This window comes from Channa argus, unplaced genomic scaffold (assembly GCF_033026475.1).
Source record: "Channa argus isolate prfri unplaced genomic scaffold, Channa argus male v1.0 Contig187, whole genome shotgun sequence".
Taxonomy (NCBI): domain Eukaryota; kingdom Metazoa; phylum Chordata; class Actinopteri; order Anabantiformes; family Channidae; genus Channa; species Channa argus.
The window spans coordinates 1-19,465 of NW_027125405.1; the positions used below are offsets into that span (position 1 = coordinate 1).

General features: G+C 46.0%; 11 non-coding genes across 11 annotated transcripts; all 11 read left to right on the plus strand.

Annotated features, from left to right (window-relative positions):
• Nucleotides 1–734: 734 nt before the first annotated feature.
• On the plus strand, nt 735–806 carry trnad-guc (transfer RNA aspartic acid (anticodon GUC)). The gene has a single exon. It is a non-coding gene; the product is annotated as a tRNA-Asp (tRNA).
• Nucleotides 807–3,422: 2,616 nt separating this feature from the next.
• trnad-guc (transfer RNA aspartic acid (anticodon GUC)) lies at nt 3,423–3,494 on the plus strand. Its single transcript has one exon. It is a non-coding gene; the product is annotated as a tRNA-Asp (tRNA).
• Nucleotides 3,495–3,605: 111 nt separating this feature from the next.
• Nucleotides 3,606–3,678, plus strand: trnaf-gaa (transfer RNA phenylalanine (anticodon GAA)). The gene has a single exon. It is a non-coding gene; the product is annotated as a tRNA-Phe (tRNA).
• Nucleotides 3,679–6,052: 2,374 nt separating this feature from the next.
• Nucleotides 6,053–6,124, plus strand: trnad-guc (transfer RNA aspartic acid (anticodon GUC)). Its single transcript has one exon. It is a non-coding gene; the product is annotated as a tRNA-Asp (tRNA).
• Nucleotides 6,125–7,428: 1,304 nt separating this feature from the next.
• On the plus strand, nt 7,429–7,501 carry trnaf-gaa (transfer RNA phenylalanine (anticodon GAA)). Its single transcript has one exon. It is a non-coding gene; the product is annotated as a tRNA-Phe (tRNA).
• A 5,308-nt stretch (nt 7,502–12,809) lies between these two features.
• On the plus strand, nt 12,810–12,881 carry trnad-guc (transfer RNA aspartic acid (anticodon GUC)). Its single transcript has one exon. It is a non-coding gene; the product is annotated as a tRNA-Asp (tRNA).
• A 111-nt stretch (nt 12,882–12,992) lies between these two features.
• On the plus strand, nt 12,993–13,065 carry trnaf-gaa (transfer RNA phenylalanine (anticodon GAA)). Its single transcript has one exon. It is a non-coding gene; the product is annotated as a tRNA-Phe (tRNA).
• Nucleotides 13,066–14,843: 1,778 nt separating this feature from the next.
• Nucleotides 14,844–14,915, plus strand: trnad-guc (transfer RNA aspartic acid (anticodon GUC)). Its single transcript has one exon. It is a non-coding gene; the product is annotated as a tRNA-Asp (tRNA).
• Nucleotides 14,916–15,026: 111 nt separating this feature from the next.
• Nucleotides 15,027–15,099, plus strand: trnaf-gaa (transfer RNA phenylalanine (anticodon GAA)). Its single transcript has one exon. It is a non-coding gene; the product is annotated as a tRNA-Phe (tRNA).
• A 2,373-nt stretch (nt 15,100–17,472) lies between these two features.
• trnad-guc (transfer RNA aspartic acid (anticodon GUC)) lies at nt 17,473–17,544 on the plus strand. Its single transcript has one exon. It is a non-coding gene; the product is annotated as a tRNA-Asp (tRNA).
• Nucleotides 17,545–18,848: 1,304 nt separating this feature from the next.
• Nucleotides 18,849–18,921, plus strand: trnaf-gaa (transfer RNA phenylalanine (anticodon GAA)). Its single transcript has one exon. It is a non-coding gene; the product is annotated as a tRNA-Phe (tRNA).
• Nucleotides 18,922–19,465: the final 544 nt, after the last annotated feature.

Here is a 19,465-nt window from a genome sequence, read left to right on the forward strand (position 1 = left end):
GCCCGTAGGTAACGTTCCTTTTCAAATGCAGATTGCTGGAGAACGTAGGGGTGTAATTTGACAAGTGATGCATTTTTGTCCAACCTTGAGCGATTAAAAGTAATGGCATCAGAACAGCGTAACTACACCAGGGGCATGGCCGGGGGCAGTGCTGTTCCAGTCCTCGTTAGTATAGTGGACAGTATCTCCGCCTGTTGTAATTGACATCCTAGGGCTGCTGCTGCAAGTGCAGCTATTTTTCATGGGAGAAAGTCTCTATTTCGATTAATAGTATGTGGTGGCTTTGTCCAAACTGAGGCTGTTTAGAAATTGGTTCTTAACTTTCTTCTGTAGTCTCGCATAACCCTTTTCGATTTCTTTGACCAATTTGCACTTGCTGCTTGCCCTTTTGCTGCTTGCCCAGTTGAAATTTCCCGCAATACGTCTTCGGCTTGGTTGAGGAGGCTTGCAATTTGCACTTGCTGCTTGCCCTTTTCGATTTCTTTGACCAATTTGCACTTGCTGCTTGCCCTTTTCGATTTCTTTGACCAATTTGCACATCCTGTTTGCCATATCGCGTGCACCAAGAAGAGGGCATGCAATTGCAGGAAAGGAACTCCTCAACAGGTACTCACAACTGAAATTGAACGACGACCATTGCAACTTTAGCCAGTAATGGTCCGCTCAGTCAAAGGCACACAGCCTTTGTCCAGCGACTACTCTGGCGTGACTGCAAACGAGCAGTGCTTTTCCAGTCCTCGTTAGTATAGTGGACAGTATCTCCGCCTGTCACGCGGAAGACCGGGGTTCGATTCCCTGACGGGGAGAGTCTTTTTGCCTTTGTCCCGGACAGTTGAAATTTCCCGCAATACGTCTTCGGCTTGGTTGAGGAGGCTTGCATTTGCAAATGATGGCCAAAAGAAGTCATCGGTTGTTGTGCCGAAATAGCTCAGTTGGGAGAGCGTTAGACTGAAGATCTAAAGGTCCCCTGGTTTGATCCCGGGTTTCGGCATTACACCACCTCTGTCTTGCGTACGATGCCAAGAGTCCCGTAACCTTTTGTTTTTGTACTTAAGACGGTTTGGAAGGTAGTCTCTATGTGTGCCATTCTGTGATTTCAGGTTGTTTTACGGAGCAAGCATGTGTAAGAACTTAGTCAACCCACTGACACAGCTTGAGAGTAAATGTCATCTTAAAATAACAACAATTGTGTTTCTGCCTGATTTCAGGCCAGGGACCTTTCACGTGCGAGGCGAACTTGATAACCGCTACACCACAGATACCGGCGACTTTGACGAGCTACTTCAGAGCGTAGGCAAAAGCAGGCTTTCACATTCAGGCCCGTAGGTAACGTTCCTTTTCAAATGCAGATTGCTGGAGAACGTAGGGGTGTAATTTGACAAGTGATGCATTTTTGTCCAACCTTGAGCGATTAAAAGTAATGGCATCAGAACAGCGTAACTACACCAGGGGCATGGCCGGGGGCAGTGCTGTTCCAGTCCTCGTTAGTATAGTGGACAGTATCTCCGCCTGTTGTAATTGACATCCTAGGGCTGCTGCTGCAAGTGCAGCTATTTTTCATGGGAGAAAGTCTCTATTTCGATTAATAGTATGTGGTGGCTTTGTCCAAACTGAGGCTGTTTAGAAATTGGTTCTTAACTTTCTTCTGTAGTCTCGCATAACCCTTTTCGATTTCTTTGACCAATTTGCACTTGCTGCTTGCCCTTTTCGATTTCTTTGACCAATTTGCACATGCTGTTTGCCATATCGCGTGCACCAAGAAGAGGGCATGCAATTGCAGGAAAGGAACTCCTCAACAGGTAACTCAAAACTGAAATTGAACGACGACCATTGCAAGCATGTGTAAGAACTTAGTCAACCCACTGACACAGCTTGAGTGTGAATGTCATCTTAAAATAACAACAATTGTGTTTCTGCCTGGTTTCAGGCCAGGGACCTTTCACGTGTGAGGCGAACTTGATAACCGCTACACCACAGAAATCGGCGACTTTGACGAGCTACTTCAGAGCGTAGCTTCCCAGCAAGAAGAATACCACGGTCGTGGAAGTTTACTCCTCAGGGGTTTTGGGATGAAAGGATCTTTATCGAACTTTGTAGTACTAAAACCAAAAGTGTTGCCTTTCTAATTGTTAGAGCTGAGACAACCCCTTTTACAAGGCAATCCACCCAGACTGACTGTGCACATGATAATGGATAGCAAAAGGGTTTCTGCCTGATTTCGAACGAGGGACCTTTATGCATGTTAGGCCAAGGTGATATCCACTACACTACAGAATTTAGCCACGTAGGGTATTACTTTCAGAGGGTAGCATCTAACCACAAAGCGACACATTATCGTGCAAGGTCGACTCTAAGGGGCTTTCCAAAATCCCAGTGCACAATAGGTACTTTCTCAGCTTAATGGGGACCATGCTCATATGTGGAGGCTGATCGGTCCAATGCTAAGCCAGTGTAGCGTGGAGAGGGGATTGAAGCTGTGGTAATTGACATCCTAGGGGTGCTGCTTCAGTGCAGCTGTTTTTCATGGGAGAAACAAAGGCTGTTTAGAAATTGGTTCTTAACAATCTTCTGTAGTCTCGCAAAACCCTTTTTGATTTCTTTGACCAATTTGCACATGCTGTTTGCCATATCGCGTCCAACAAGAAGAGGGCGCGCAATTGTAGTCAACAGATACTCAAAACTGAAATTGAATAACGACCATTGCAACTTTAGCCAGTAATCGTCCGCTCTGTCAAAGACACAGCCTTTTTTCGGCGACTACTCTGGAGTGACTGCAAAAGATCTAACAGGCAAAAGCAAGTTTTCACATTCAGGCCCGTAGGTAACGTTCCTTTTCAAATGCAGATTGACGGAGAACGTAGGAGCGTAATTGGACAATTGATTCATTTTTGTCCAACCTTGAGCGAGTACAAGTAATGGCATCAGAACGGCGTAACTACACCAGGGGCATGGCCGGGGGCAGTGCTGTTCCAGTCCTCGTTAGTATAGTGGACAGTATCTCCGCCTTTTGTAATTGACATCCTAGGGCTGCTGCTGCAAGTGCAGCTATTTTTCATGGGAGAAAGTCTCTATTTCGATTAATAGTATGTGGTGGCTTTGTCCAAACTGAGGCTGTTTAGAAATTGGTTCTTAACTTTCTTCTGTAGTCTCGCATAACCCTTTTCGATTTCTTTGACCAATTTGCACTTGCTGCTTGCCCTTTTCGATTTCTTTGACCAATTTGCACATGCTGTTTGCCATATCGCGTGCACCAAGAAGAGGGCATGCAATTGCAGGAAAGGAACTCCTCAACAGGTACTCAAAACTGAAATTGAACGACGACCATTGCAACTTTAGCCAGTAATGGTCCGCTCAGTCAAAGGCACACAGCCTTTGTCCAGCGACTACTCTGGCGTGACTGCAAACGAGCAGTGCTTTTCCAGTCCTCGTTAGTATAGTGGACAGTATCTCCGCTTGTCACGCGGAAGACCGGGGTTCGATTCCCCGACGGGGAGAGTCTTTTTGCCTTTGTCCCGGACAGTTGAAATTTCCCGCAATACGTCTTCGGCTTGGTTGAGGAGGCTTGCATTTCCAAATGATGGCCAGAAGAAGTCATCGGGTGTTGTGCCAAAATAGCTCAGTTGGGAGAGCGTTAGACTGAAGATCTAAAGGTCCCTGGTTCGATCCCGGGCTTCGGCATTACACCACCTCTGTCTTGCGTACGATGCCAAGAGTCCCCTAACCTTTTGTTTTTGTACTTAAGACGGTTTGGAAGGTAGTCTCTATGTGTGCCATTCTGTGATTTCAGGTTGTTTTACGGAGCAAGCATGTGTAAGAACTTAGTCAACCCACTGACACAGCTTGAGTGTAAATGTCATCTTAAAATAACAACAATTGTGTTTCTGCCTGATTTCAGGCCAGGGACCTTTCACGTGTGAGGCAAACTTGATAACCGCTACACCACAGATACCGGCGACTTTGACGAGCTACTTCAGAGCGTAGGCAAAAGCAGGCTTTCACATTCAGGCCCGTAGGTAACGTTCCTTTTCAAATGCAGATTGCCGGAGAACGTAGGGGCGTAATTTGACAAGTGATGCATTTTTGTCCAACCTTGAGCGATTAAAAGTAATGGCATCAGAACAGCGTAAGTACACCAGGGGCATGGCCGGGGCCAGTGCTGTTCCAGTCCTCGTTAGTATAGTGGACAGGATCTCCGCCTGTTGTAATTGACATCCTAGGGCTGCTGCTGCAAGTGCAGCTATTTTTCATTGGAGAAAGTCTCTATTTCGATTAATAGTATGTGGTGGCTTTGTCCAAACTGAGGCTGTTTAGAAATTGGTTCTTAACTTTCTTCTGTAGTCTCGCATAACCCTTTTCGATTTCTTTGACCAATTTGCACATGCTGTTTGCCATATCGCGTGCACCAAGAAGAGGGCATGCAATTGCAGGAAAGGAACTCCTCAACAGGTAACTCAAAACTGAAATTGAACGACGACGACCATTAGTCAACCCACTGACACAGCTTGAGTGTTAATGTCATCTTTAAATAACAACAATTGTGTTTCTGCCTGGTTTCAGGCCAGGGACCTTTCACGTGTGAGGCGAACTTGATAACCGCTACACCACAAAAATCGGCGACTTTGACGAGCTACTTCAGAGCGTAGCTTCCCAGCAAGAAGAATACCACGGTCGTGGAAGTTTACTCCTCAGGGGTTTTGGGATGAAAGGATCTTTATCGAACTTTGTAGTACTAAAACCAAAAGTGTTGCCTTTCTAATTGTTAGAGCTGAGACAACCCCTTTTACAAGGCAATCCACCCAGACTGACTGTGCACATGATAATGGATAGCAAAAGGGTTTCTGCCTGATTTCGAACGAGGGACCTTTATGCATGTTAGGCCAAGGTGATATCCACTACACTACAGAATTTAGTCACGTAGGGTATTACTTTCAGAGGGTAGCATCTAACCACAAAGCGACACATTATCGTGCAAGGTCGACTCTAAGGGGCTTTCCAAAATCCTAGTGCACAATAGGTACTTTCTCAGCTTAATGGGGACCATGCTCATATGTGGAGGCTGATCGGTCCAATGCTAAGCCAGTGTAGCGTGGAGAGGGGATTGAAGCTGTGGTAATTGACATCCTAGGGCTGCTTCTTCAGTGCAGCTGTTTTTCATGGGAGAAACAAAGGCTGTTTAGAAATTGGTTCTTAACAATCTTCTGTAGTCTCGCAAAACCCTTTTTGATTTCTTTGACCAATTTGCACATGCTGTTTGCCATATCGCGTCCAACAAGAAGAGGGCGCGCAATTGTAGTCAACAGATACTCAAAACTGAAATTGAATAACGACCATTGCAACTTTAACCAGTAATCGTCCGCTCTGTCAAAGACACAGCCTTTTTTCGGCGACTACTCTGGAGTGACTGCAAAAGATCTAACAGGCAAAAGCAGGTTTTCACATTCAGGCCCGTAGGTAACGTTCCTTTTCAAATGCAGATTGACGGAGAACGTAGGAGCGTAATTTGACAATTGATTCATTTTTGTCCAACCTTGAGCGAGTAAAAGTAATGGCATCAGAACGGCGTAACTACACCAGGGGCATGGCCGGGGGCAGTGCTGTTCCAGTCCTCGTTAGTATAGTGGACAGTATCTCCGCCTGTTGTAATTGACATCCTAAGGCTGCTACTGCAAGTGCAGCTATTTTTCATGGGAGAAAGTCTCTATTTCGATTAATAGTATGTGGTGGCTTTGTCCAAACTGAGGCTGTTTAGAAATTGGTTCTTAACTTTCTTCTGTAGTCTCGCATAATCCTTTTCGATTTCTTTGACCAATTTGCACTTGCTGCTTGCCCTTTTCGATTTCTTTGACCAATTTGCACATCCTGTTTGCCATATCGCGTGCACCAAGAAGAGGGCATGCAATTGCAGGAAAGGAACTCCTCAACAGGTACTCACAACTGAAATTGAACGACGACCATTGCAACTTTAGCCAGTAATGGTCCGCTCAGTCAAAGGCACACAGCCTTTGTCCAGCGACTACTCTGGCGTGACTGCAAACGAGCAGTGCTTTTCCAGTCCTCGTTAGTATAGTGGACAGTATCTCCGCCTGTCACGCGGAAGACCGGGGTTCGATTCCCTGACGGGGAGAGTCTTTTTGCCTTTGTCCCGGACAGTTGAAATTTCCCGCAATACGTCTTCGGCTTGGTTGAGGAGGCTTGCATTTGCAAATGATGGCCAAAAGAAGTCATCGGTTGTTGTGCCGAAATAGCTCAGTTGGGAGAGCGTTAGACTGAAGATCTAAAGGTCCCCTGGTTTGATCCCGGGTTTCGGCATTACACCACCTCTGTCTTGCGTACGATGCCAAGAGTCCCGTAACCTTTTGTTTTTGTACTTAAGACGGTTTGGAAGGTAGTCTCTATGTGTGCCATTCTGTGATTTCAGGTTGTTTTACGGAGCAAGCATGTGTAAGAACTTAGTCAACCCACTGACACAGCTTGAGAGTAAATGTCATCTTAAAATAACAACAATTGTGTTTCTGCCTGATTTCAGGCCAGGGACCTTTCACGTGCGAGGCGAACTTGATAACCGCTACACCACAGATACCGGCGACTTTGACGAGCTACTTCAGAGCGTAGGCAAAAGCAGGCTTTCACATTCAGGCCCGTAGGTAACGTTCCTTTTCAAATGCAGATTGCTGGAGAACGTAGGGGTGTAATTTGACAAGTGATGCATTTTTGTCCAACCTTGAGCGATTAAAAGTAATGGCATCAGAACAGCGTAACTACACCAGGGGCATGGCCGGGGGCAGTGCTGTTCCAGTCCTCGTTAGTATAGTGGACAGTATCTCCGCCTGTTGTAATTGACATCCTAGGGCTGCTGCTGCAAGTGCAGCTATTTTTCATGGGAGAAAGTCTCTATTTCGATTAATAGTATGTGGTGGCTTTGTCCAAACTGAGGCTGTTTAGAAATTGGTTCTTAACTTTCTTCTGTAGTCTCGCATAACCCTTTTCGATTTCTTTGACCAATTTGCACTTGCTGCTTGCCCTTTTCGATTTCTTTGACCAATTTGCACATGCTGTTTGCCATATCGCGTGCACCAAGAAGAGGGCATGCAATTGCAGGAAAGGAACTCCTCAACAGGTACTCAAAACTGAAATTGAACGACGACCATTGCAACTTTAGCCAGTAATGGTCCGCTCAGTCAAAGGCACACAGCCTTTGTCCAGCGACTACTCTGGCGTGACTGCAAACGAGCAGTGCTGTTCCAGTCCTCGTTAGTATAGTGGACAGTATCTCCGCTTGTCACGTGGAAGACCGGGGTTCGATTCCCCGACGGGGAGAGTCTTTTTGCCTTTGTCCCGGTCAGTTGAAATTTCCCGCAATACGTCTTCGGCTTGGTTGAGGAGGCTTGCATTTCCAAATGATGGCCAGAAGAAGTCATCGGGTGTTGTGCCAAAATAGCTCAGTTGGGAGAGCGTTAGACTGAAGATCTAAAGGTCCCTGGTTCGATCCCGGGCTTCGGCATTACACCACCTCTGTCTTGCGTACGATGCCAAGAGTCCCCTAACCTTTTGTTTTTGTACTTAAGACGGTTTGGAAGGTAGTCTCTATGTGTGCCATTCTGTGATTTCAGGTTGTTTTACGGAGCAAGCATGTGTAAGAACTTAGTCAACCCACTGACACAGCTTGAGTGTAAATGTCATCTTAAAATAACAACAATTGTGTTTCTGCCTGATTTCAGGCCAGGGACCTTTCACGTGTGAGGCAAACTTGATAACCGCTACACCACAGATACCGGCGACTTTGACGAGCTACTTCAGAGCGTAGGCAAAAGCAGGCTTTTATATTTAGGCCCGTAGGTAACGTTCCTTTTCAAATGCAGATTGCCGGAGAACGTAGGGGCGTAAGTTGACAAGTGATGCATTTTTGTCCAACCTTGAGCGATTAAAAGTAATGGCATCAGAACAGCGTAACTCTACCAGGGGCATGGCCGGGCCCAGTGCTGTTCCAGTCCTCGTTAGTATAGTGGACAGGATCTCCGCCTGTTGTAATTGACATCCTAGGGCTGCTGCTGCAAGTGCAGCTATTTTTCATTGGAGAAAGTCTCTATTTCGATTAATAGTATGTGGTGGCTTTGTCCAAACTGAGGCTGTTTAGAAATTGGTTCTTAATTTTCTCTGTAGTCTCGCATAACCCTTTTCAATTTCTTTGACCAATTTGCACATGCTGTTTGCCATATCGCGTGCACCAAGAAGAGGGCATGCAATTGCAGGAAAGGAACTCCTCAACAGGTAACTCAAAACTGAAATTGAACGACGACCATTGCAAGCATGTGTAAGTACTTAGTCAACCCACTGACACAGCTTGAGTGTGAATGTCTTCTTAAAATAACAACAATTGTGTTTCTGCCTGGTTTCAGGCCAGGGACCTTTCACGTGTGAGGCGAACTTGATAACCGCTACACCACAGAAATCGGCGACTTTGACGAGCTACTTCAGAGCGTAGCTTCCCAGCAAGAAGAATACCACGGTCGTGGAAGTTTACTCCTCAGGGGTTTTGGGATGAAAGGATCTTTATCGAACTTTGTAGTACTAAAACCAAAAGTGTTGCCTTTCTAATTGTTAGAGCTGAGACAACCCCTTTTACAAGGCAATCCACCCAGACTGACTGTGCACATGATAATGGATAGCAAAAGGGTTTCTGCCTGATTTCGAACGAGGGACCTTTATGCATGTTAGGCCAAGGTGATATCCACTACACTACAGAATTTAGCCACGTAGGGTATTACTTTCAGAGGGTAGCATCTAACCACAAAGCGACACATTATCGTGCAAGGTCGACTCTAAGGGGCTTTCCAAAATCCTAGTGCACAATAGGTACTTTCTCAGCTTAATGGGGACCATGCTCATATGTGGAGGCTGATCGGTCCAATGCTAAGCCAGTGTAGCGTGGAGAGGGGATTGAAGCTGTGGTAATTGACATCCTAGGGCTGCTTCTTCAGTGCAGCTGTTTTTCATGGGAGAAACAAAGGCTGTTTAGAAATTGGTTCTTAACAATCTTCTGTAGTCTCGCAAAACCCTTTTTGATTTCTTTGACCAATTTGCACATGCTGTTTGCCATATCGCGTGCACCAAGAAGAGGGCATGCAATTGCAGGAAAGGAACTCCTCAACAGGTAACTCAAAACTGAAATTGAACGACGACCATTGCAAGCATGTGTAAGTACTTAGTCAACCCACTGACACAGCTTGAGTGTGAATGTCATCTTAAAATAACAACAATTGTGTTTCTGCCTGGTTTCAGGCCAGGGACCTTTCACGTGTGAGGCGAACTTGATAACCGCTACACCACAAAAATCGGCGACTTTGACGAGCTACTTCAGAGCGTAGCTTCCCAGCAAGAAGAATACCACGGTCGTGGAAGTTTACTCCTCAGGGGTTTTGGGATGAAAGGATCTTTATCGAACTTTGTAGTACTAAAACCAAAAGTGTTGCCTTTCTAATTGTTAGAGCTGAGACAACCCCTTTTACAAGGCAATCCACCCAGACTGACTGTGCACATGATAATGGATAGCAAAAGGGTTTCTGCCTGATTTCGAACGAGGGACCTTTATGCATGTTAGGCCAAGGTGATATCCACTACACTACAGAATTTAGCCACGTAGGGTATTACTTTCAGAGGGTAGCATCTAACCACAAAGCGACACATTATCGTGCAAGGTCGACTCTAAGGGGCTTTCCAAAATCCTAGTGCACAATAGGTACTTTCTCAGCTTAATGGGGACCATGCTCATATGTGGAGGCTGATCGGTCCAATGCTAAGCCAGTGTAGCGTGGAGAGGGGATTGAAGCTGTGGTAATTGACATCCTAGGGCTGCTTCTTCAGTGCAGCTGTTTTTCATGGGAGAAACAAAGGCTGTTTAGAAATTGGTTCTTAACAATCTTCTGTAGTCTCGCAAAACCCTTTTTGATTTCTTTGACCAATTTGCACATGCTGTTTGCCATATCGCGTCCAACAAGAAGAGGGCGCGCAATTGTAGTCAACAGATACTCAAAACTGAAATTGAATAACGACCATTGCAACTTTAACCAGTAATCGTCCGCTCTGTCAAAGACACAGCCTTTTTTCGGCGACTACTCTGGAGTGACTGCAAAAGATCTAACAGGCAAAAGCAGGTTTTCACATTCAGGCCCGTAGGTAACGTTCCTTTTCAAATGCAGATTGACGGAGAACGTAGGAGCGTAATTTGACAATTGATTCATTTTTGTCCAACCTTGAGCGAGTAAAAGTAATGGCATCAGAACGGCGTAACTACACCAGGGGCATGGCCGGGGGCAGTGCTGTTCCAGTCCTCGTTAGTATAGTGGACAGTATCTCCGCCTGTTGTAATTGACATCCTAGGGCTGCTGCTGCAAGTGCAGCTATTTTTCATGGGAGAAAGTCTCTATTTCGATTAATAGTATGTGGTGGCTTTGTCCAAACTGAGGCTGTTTAGAAATTGGTTCTTAACTTTCTTCTGTAGTCTCGCATAACCCTTTTCGATTTCTTTGACCAATTTGCACTTGCTGCTTGCCCTTTTCGATTTCTTTGACCAATTTGCACATCCTGTTTGCCATATCGCGTGCACCAAGAAGAGGGCATGCAATTGCAGGAAAGGAACTCCTCAACAGGTACTCACAACTGAAATTGAACGACGACCATTGCAACTTTAGCCAGTAATGGTCCGCTCAGTCAAAGGCACACAGCCTTTGTCCAGCGACTACTCTGGCGTGACTGCAAACGAGCAGTGCTTTTCCAGTCCTCGTTAGTATAGTGGACAGTATCTCCGCCTGTCACGCGGAAGACCGGGTTCGATTCCCTGACGGGGAGAGTCTTTTTGCCTTTGTCCCGGACCGTTGAAATTTCCCGCAATACGTCTTCGGCTTGGTTGAGGAGGCTTGCATTTGCAAATGATGGCCAAAAGAAGTCATCGGTTGTTGTGCCGAAATAGCTCAGTTGGGAGAGCGTTAGACTGAAGATCTAAAGGTCCCCTGGTTTGATCCCGGGTTTTGGCATTACACCACCTCTGTCTTGCGTACGATGCGAAGAGTCCCGTAACCTTTTGTTTTTGTACTTAAGACGGTTTGGAAGGTAGTCTCTATGTGTGCCATTCTGTGATTTCAGGTTGTTTTACGGAGCAAGCATGTGTAAGAACTTAGTCAACCCACTGACACAGCTTGAGAGTAAATGTCATCTTAAAATAACAACAATTGTGTTTCTGCCTGATTTCAGGCCAGGGACCTTTCACGTGCGAGGCGAACTTGATAACCGCTACACCACAGATACCGGCGACTTTGACGAGCTACTTCAGAGCGTAGGCAAAAGCAGGCTTTCACATTCAGGCCCGTAGGTAACGTTCCTTTTCAAATGCAGAGTGCTGGAGAACGTAGGGGTGTAATTTGACAAGTGATGCATTTTTGTCCAACCTTGAGCGATTAAAAGTAATGGCATCAGAACAGCGTAACTACACCAGGGGCATGGCCGGGGCCAGTGCTGTTCCAGTCCTCGTTAGTATAGTGGACAGGATCTCCGCCTGTTGTAATTGACATCCTAGGGCTGCTGCTGCAATTGCAGCTATTTTTCATTGGAGAAAGTCTCTATTTCGATTAATAGTATGTGGTGGCTTTGTCCAAACTGAGGCTGTTTAGAAATTGGTTCTTAACTTTCTTCTGTAGTCTCGCATAACCCTTTTCGATTTCTTTGACCAATTTGCACATGCTGTTTGCCATATCGCGTGCACCAAGAAGAGGGCATGCAATTGCAGGAAAGGAACTCCTCAACAGGTAACTCAAAACTGAAATTGAACGACGACCATTGCAAGCATGTGTAAGAACTTAGTCAACCCACTGACACAGCTTGAGTGTGAATGTCATCTTAAAATAACAACAATTGTGTTTCTGCCTGGTTTCAGGCCAGGGACCTTTCACGTGTGAGGCGAACTTGATAACCGCTACACCACAGAAATCGGCGACTTTGACGAGCTACTTCAGAGCGTAGCTTCCCAGCAAGAAGAATACCACGGTCGTGGAAGTTTACTCCTCAGGGGTTTTGGGATGAAAGGATCTTTATCGAACTTTGTAGTACTAAAACCAAAAGTGTTGCCTTTCTAATTGTTAGAGCTGAGACAACCCCTTTTACAAGGCAATCCACCCAGACTGACTGTGCACATGATAATGGATAGCAAAAGGGTTTCTGCCTGATTTCGAACGAGGGACCTTTATGCATGTTAGGCCAAGGTGATATCCACTACACTACAGAATTTAGCCACGTAGGGTATTACTTTCAGAGGGTAGCATCTAACCACAAAGCGACACATTATCGTGCAAGGTCGACTCTAAGGGGCTTTCCAAAATCCTAGTGCACAATAGGTACTTTCTCAGCTTAATGGGGACCATGCTCATATGTGGAGGCTGATCGGTCCAATGCTAAGCCAGTGTAGCGTGGAGAGGGGATTGAAGGTGTGGTAATTGACATCCTAGGGCTGCTTCTTCAGTGCAGCTGTTTTTCATGGGAGAAACAAAGGCTGTTTAGAAATTGGTTTTTAACAATCTTCTGTAGTCTCGCAAAACCCTTTTTGATTTCTTTGACCAATTTGCACATGCTGTTTGCCATATCGCGTGCACCAAGAAGAGGGCATGCAATTGCAGGAAAGGAACTCCTCAACAGGTACTCAAAACTGAAATTGAACGACGACCATTGCAACTTTAGCCAGTAATGGTCCGCTCAGTCAGAGGCACACAGCCTTTGTCCAGCGACCACTCTGGCGTGACTGCAAACGAGCAGTGCTTTTCCAGTCCTCGTTAGTATAGTGGACAGTATCTCCGCCTGTCACGCGGAAGACCGGGGTTCGATTCCCCGACGGGGAGAGTCTTTTTGCCTTTGTCCCGGACAGTTGAAATTTCCCGCAATACGTCTTCGCCTTGGTTGAGGAGGCTTGCATTTCCAAATGATGGCCAGAAGAAGTCATCGGGTGTTGTGCCAAAATAGCTCAGTTGGGAGAGCGTTAGACTGAAGATCTAAAGGTCCCTGGTTCGATCCCGGGCTTCGGCATTACACCACCTCTGTCTTGCGTACGATGCCAAGAGTCCCCTAACCTTTTGTTTTTGTACTTAAGACGGTTTGGAAGGTAGTCTCTATGTGTGCCATTCTGTGATTTCAGGTTGTTTTACGGAGCAAGCATGAGTAAGAACTTAGTCAACCCACTGACACAGCTTGAGTGTAAATGTCATCTTAAAATAACAACAATTGTGTTTCTGCCTGATTTCAGGCCAGGGACCTTTCACGTGTGAGGCAAACTTGATAACCGCTACACCACAGATACCGGCGACTTTGACGAGCTACTTCAGAGCGTAGGCAAAAGCAGGCTTTCACATTCAGGCCCGTAGGTAACGTTCCTTTTCAAATGCAGATTGCCGGAGAACGTAGGGGCGTAATTTGACAAGTGATGCATTTTTGTCCAACCTTGAGCGATTAAAAGTAATGGCATCAGAACAGCGTAACTACACCAGGGGCATGGCCGGGCCCAGTGCTGTTCCAGTCCTCGTTAGTATAGTGGACAGGATCTCCGCCTGTTGTAATTGACATCCTAGGGCTGCTGCTGCAAGTGCAGCTATTTTTCATTGGAGAAAGTCTCTATTTCGATTAATAGTATGTGGTGGCTTTGTCCAAACTGAGGCTGTTTAGAAATTGGTTCTTAATTTTCTCTGTAGTCTCGCATAACCCTTTTCAATTTCTTTGACCAATTTGCACATGCTGTTTGCCATATCGCGTGCACCAAGAAGAGGGCATGCAATTGCAGGAAAGGAACTCCTCAACAGGTAACTCAAAACTGAAATTGAACGACGACCATTGCAAGCATGTGTAAGAACTTAGTCAACCCACTGACACAGCTTGAGTGTGAATGTCATCTTAAAATAACAACAATTGTGTTTCTGCCTGGTTTCAGGCCAGGGACCTTTCACGTGTGAGGCGAACTTGATAACCGCTACACCACAGAAATCGGCGACTTTGACGAGCTACTTCAGAGCGTAGCTTCCCAGCAAGAAGAATACCACGGTCGTGGAAGTTTACTCCTCAGGGGTTTTGGGATGAAAGGATCTTTATCGAACTTTGTAGTACTAAAACCAAAAGTGTTGCCTTTCTAATTGTTAGAGCTGAGACAACCCCTTTTACAAGGCAATCCACCCAGACTGACTGTGCACATGATAATGGATAGCAAAAGGGTTTCTGCCTGATTTCGAACGAGGGACCTTTATGCATGTTAGGCCAAGGTGATATCCACTACACTACAGAATTTAGCCACGTAGGGTATTACTTTCAGAGGGTAGCATCTAACCACAAAGCGACACATTATCGTGCAAGGTCGACTCTAAGGGGCTTTCCAAAATCCTAGTGCACAATAGGTACTTTCTCAGCTTAATGGGGACCATGCTCATATGTGGAGGCTGATCGGTCCAATGCTAAGCCAGTGTAGCGTGGAGAGGGGATTGAAGGTGTGGTAATTGACATCCTAGGGCTGCTTCTTCAGTGCAGCTGTTTTTCATGGGAGAAACAAAGGCTGTTTAGAAATTGGTTTTTAACAATCTTCTGTAGTCTCGCAAAACCCTTTTTGATTTCTTTGACCAATTTGCACATGCTGTTTGCCATATCGCGTGCACCAAGAAGAGGGCATGCAATTGCAGGAAAGGAACTCCTCAACAGGTACTCAAAACTGAAATTGAACGACGACCATTGCAACTTTAGCCAGTAATGGTCCGCTCAGTCAGAGGCACACAGCCTTTGTCCAGCGACCACTCTGGCGTGACTGCAAACGAGCAGTGCTTTTCCAGTCCTCGTTAGTATAGTGGACAGTATCTCCGCCTGTCACGCGGAAGACCGGGGTTCGATTCCCCGACGGGGAGAGTCTTTTTGCCTTTGTCCCGGACAGTTGAAATTTCCCGCAATACGTCTTCGCCTTGGTTGAGGAGGCTTGCATTTCCAAATGATGGCCAGAAGAAGTCATCGGGTGTTGTGCCAAAATAGCTCAGTTGGGAGAGCGTTAGACTGAAGATCTAAAGGTCCCTGGTTCGATCCCGGGCTTCGGCATTACACCACCTCTGTCTTGCGTACGATGCCAAGAGTCCCCTAACCTTTTGTTTTTGTACTTAAGACGGTTTGGAAGGTAGTCTCTATGTGTGCCATTCTGTGATTTCAGGTTGTTTTACGGAGCAAGCATGTGTAAGAACTTAGTCAACCCACTGACACAGCTTGAGTGTAAATGTCATCTTAAAATAACAACAATTGTGTTTCTGCCTGATTTCAGGCCAGGGACCTTTCACGTGTGAGGCAAACTTGATAACCGCTACACCACAGATACCGGCGACTTTGACGAGCTACTTCAGAGCGTAGGCAAAAGCAGGCTTTCACATTCAGGCCCGTAGGTAACGTTCCTTTTCAAATGCAGATTGCCGGAGAACGTAGGGGCGTAATTTGACAAGTGATGCATTTTTGTCCAACCTTGAGCGATTAAAAGTAATGGCATCAGAACAGCGTAACTACACCAGGGGCATGGCCGGGCCCAGTGCTGTTCCAGTCCTCGTTAGTATAGTGGACAGGATCTCCGCCTGTTGTAATTGACATCCTAGGGCTGCTGCTGCAAGTGCAGCTATTTTTCATTGGAGAAAGTCTCTATTTCGATTAATAGTATGTGGTGGCTTTGTCCAAACTGAGGCTGTTTAGAAATTGGTTCTTAATTTTCTCTGTAGTCTCGCATAACCCTTTTCAATTTCTTTGACCAATTTGCACATGCTGTTTGCCATATCGCGTGCACCAAGAAGAGGGCATGCAATTGCAGGAAAGGAACTCCTCAACAGGTAACTCAAAACTGAAATTGAACGACGACGACCATTAGTCAACCCACTGACACAGCTTGAGTGTTAATGTCATCTTTAAATAACAACAATTGTGTTTCTGCCTGGTTTCAGGCCAGGGACCTTTCACGTGTGAGGCGAACTTGATAACCGCTACACCACAAAAATCGGCGACTTTGACGAGCTACTTCAGAGCGTAGCTTCCCAGCAAGAAGAATACCACGGTCGTGGAAGTTTACTCCTCAGGGGTTTTGGGATGAAAGGATCTTTATCGAACTTTGTAGTACTAAAACCAAAAGTGTTGCCTTTCTAATTGTTAGAGCTGAGACAACCCCTTTTACAAGGCAATCCACCCAGACTGACTGTGCACATGATAATGGATAGCAAAAGGGTTTCTGCCTGATTTCGAACGAGGGACCTTTATGCATGTTAGGCCAAGGTGATATCCACTACACTACAGAATTTAGTCACGTAGGGTATTACTTTCAGAGGGTAGCATCTAACCACAAAGCGACACATTATCGTGCAAGGTCGACTCTAAGGGGCTTTCCAAAATCCTAGTGCACAATAGGTACTTTCTCAGCTTAATGGGGACCATGCTCATATGTGGAGGCTGATCGGTCCAATGCTAAGCCAGTGTAGCGTGGAGAGGGGATTGAAGCTGTGGTAATTGACATCCTAGGGCTGCTTCTTCAGTGCAGCTGTTTTTCATGGGAGAAACAAAGGCTGTTTAGAAATTGGTTCTTAACAATCTTCTGTAGTCTCGCAAAACCCTTTTTGATTTCTTTGACCAATTTGCACATGCTGTTTGCCATATCGCGTCCAACAAGAAGAGGGCGCGCAATTGTAGTCAACAGATACTCAAAACTGAAATTGAATAACGACCATTGCAACTTTAACCAGTAATCGTCCGCTCTGTCAAAGACACAGCCTTTTTTCGGCGACTACTCTGGAGTGACTGCAAAAGATCTAACAGGCAAAAGCAGGTTTTCACATTCAGGCCCGTAGGTAACGTTCCTTTTCAAATGCAGATTGACGGAGAACGTAGGAGCGTAATTTGACAATTGATTCATTTTTGTCCAACCTTGAGCGAGTAAAAGTAATGGCATCAGAACGGCGTAACTACACCAGGGGCATGGCCGGGGGCAGTGCTGTTCCAGTCCTCGTTAGTATAGTGGACAGTATCTCCGCCTGTTGTAATTGACATCCTAAGGCTGCTACTGCAAGTGCAGCTATTTTTCATGGGAGAAAGTCTCTATTTCGATTAATAGTATGTGGTGGCTTTGTCCAAACTGAGGCTGTTTAGAAATTGGTTCTTAACTTTCTTCTGTAGTCTCGCATAATCCTTTTCGATTTCTTTGACCAATTTGCACTTGCTGCTTGCCCTTTTCGATTTCTTTGACCAATTTGCACATCCTGTTTGCCATATCGCGTGCACCAAGAAGAGGGCATGCAATTGCAGGAAAGGAACTCCTCAACAGGTACTCACAACTGAAATTGAACGACGACCATTGCAACTTTAGCCAGTAATGGTCCGCTCAGTCAAAGGCACACAGCCTTTGTCCAGCGACTACTCTGGCGTGACTGCAAACGAGCAGTGCTTTTCCAGTCCTCGTTAGTATAGTGGACAGTATCTCCGCCTGTCACGCGGAAGACCGGGGTTCGATTCCCTGACGGGGAGAGTCTTTTTGCCTTTGTCCCGGACAGTTGAAATTTCCCGCAATACGTCTTCGGCTTGGTTGAGGAGGCTTGCATTTGCAAATGATGGCCAAAAGAAGTCATCGGTTGTTGTGCCGAAATAGCTCAGTTGGGAGAGCGTTAGACTGAAGATCTAAAGGTCCCCTGGTTTGATCCCGGGTTTCGGCATTACACCACCTCTGTCTTGCGTACGATGCCAAGAGTCCCGTAACCTTTTGTTTTTGTACTTAAGACGGTTTGGAAGGTAGTCTCTATGTGTGCCATTCTGTGATTTCAGGTTGTTTTACGGAGCAAGCATGTGTAAGAACTTAGTCAACCCACTGACACAGCTTGAGAGTAAATGTCATCTTAAAATAACAACAATTGTGTTTCTGCCTGATTTCAGGCCAGGGACCTTTCACGTGCGAGGCGAACTTGATAACCGCTACACCACAGATACCGGCGACTTTGACGAGCTACTTCAGAGCGTAGGCAAAAGCAGGCTTTCACATTCAGGCCCGTAGGTAACGTTCCTTTTCAAATGCAGATTGCTGGAGAACGTAGGGGTGTAATTTGACAAGTGATGCATTTTTGTCCAACCTTGAGCGATTAAAAGTAATGGCATCAGAACAGCGTAACTACACCAGGGGCATGGCCGGGGGCAGTGCTGTTCCAGTCCTCGTTAGTATAGTGGACAGTATCTCCGCCTGTTGTAATTGACATCCTAGGGCTGCTGCTGCAAGTGCAGCTATTTTTCATGGGAGAAAGTCTCTATTTCGATTAATAGTATGTGGTGGCTTTGTCCAAACTGAGGCTGTTTAGAAATTGGTTCTTAACTTTCTTCTGTAGTCTCGCATAACCCTTTTCGATTTCTTTGACCAATTTGCACTTGCTGCTTGCCCTTTTCGATTTCTTTGACCAATTTGCACATGCTGTTTGCCATATCGCGTGCACCAAGAAGAGGGCATGCAATTGCAGGAAAGGAACTCCTCAACAGGTACTCAAAACTGAAATTGAACGACGACCATTGCAACTTTAGCCAGTAATGGTCCGCTCAGTCAAAGGCACACAGCCTTTGTCCAGCGACTACTCTGGCGTGACTGCAAACGAGCAGTGCTGTTCCAGTCCTCGTTAGTATAGTGGACAGTATCTCCGCTTGTCACGTGGAAGACCGGGGTTCGATTCCCCGACGGGGAGAGTCTTTTTGCCTTTGTCCCGGTCAGTTGAAATTTCCCGCAATACGTCTTCGGCTTGGTTGAGGAGGCTTGCATTTCCAAATGATGGCCAGAAGAAGTCATCGGGTGTTGTGCCAAAATAGCTCAGTTGGGAGAGCGTTAGACTGAAGATCTAAAGGTCCCTGGTTCGATCCCGGGCTTCGGCATTACACCACCTCTGTCTTGCGTACGATGCCAAGAGTCCCCTAACCTTTTGTTTTTGTACTTAAGACGGTTTGGAAGGTAGTCTCTATGTGTGCCATTCTGTGATTTCAGGTTGTTTTACGGAGCAAGCATGTGTAAGAACTTAGTCAACCCACTGACACAGCTTGAGTGTAAATGTCATCTTAAAATAACAACAATTGTGTTTCTGCCTGATTTCAGGCCAGGGACCTTTCACGTGTGAGGCAAACTTGATAACCGCTACACCACAGATACCGGCGACTTTGACGAGCTACTTCAGAGCGTAGGCAAAAGCAGGCTTTTATATTTAGGCCCGTAGGTAACGTTCCTTTTCAAATGCAGATTGCCGGAGAACGTAGGGGCGTAAGTTGACAAGTGATGCATTTTTGTCCAACCTTGAGCGATTAAAAGTAATGGCATCAGAACAGCGTAACTCTACCAGGGGCATGGCCGGGCCCAGTGCTGTTCCAGTCCTCGTTAGTATAGTGGACAGGATCTCCGCCTGTTGTAATTGACATCCTAGGGCTG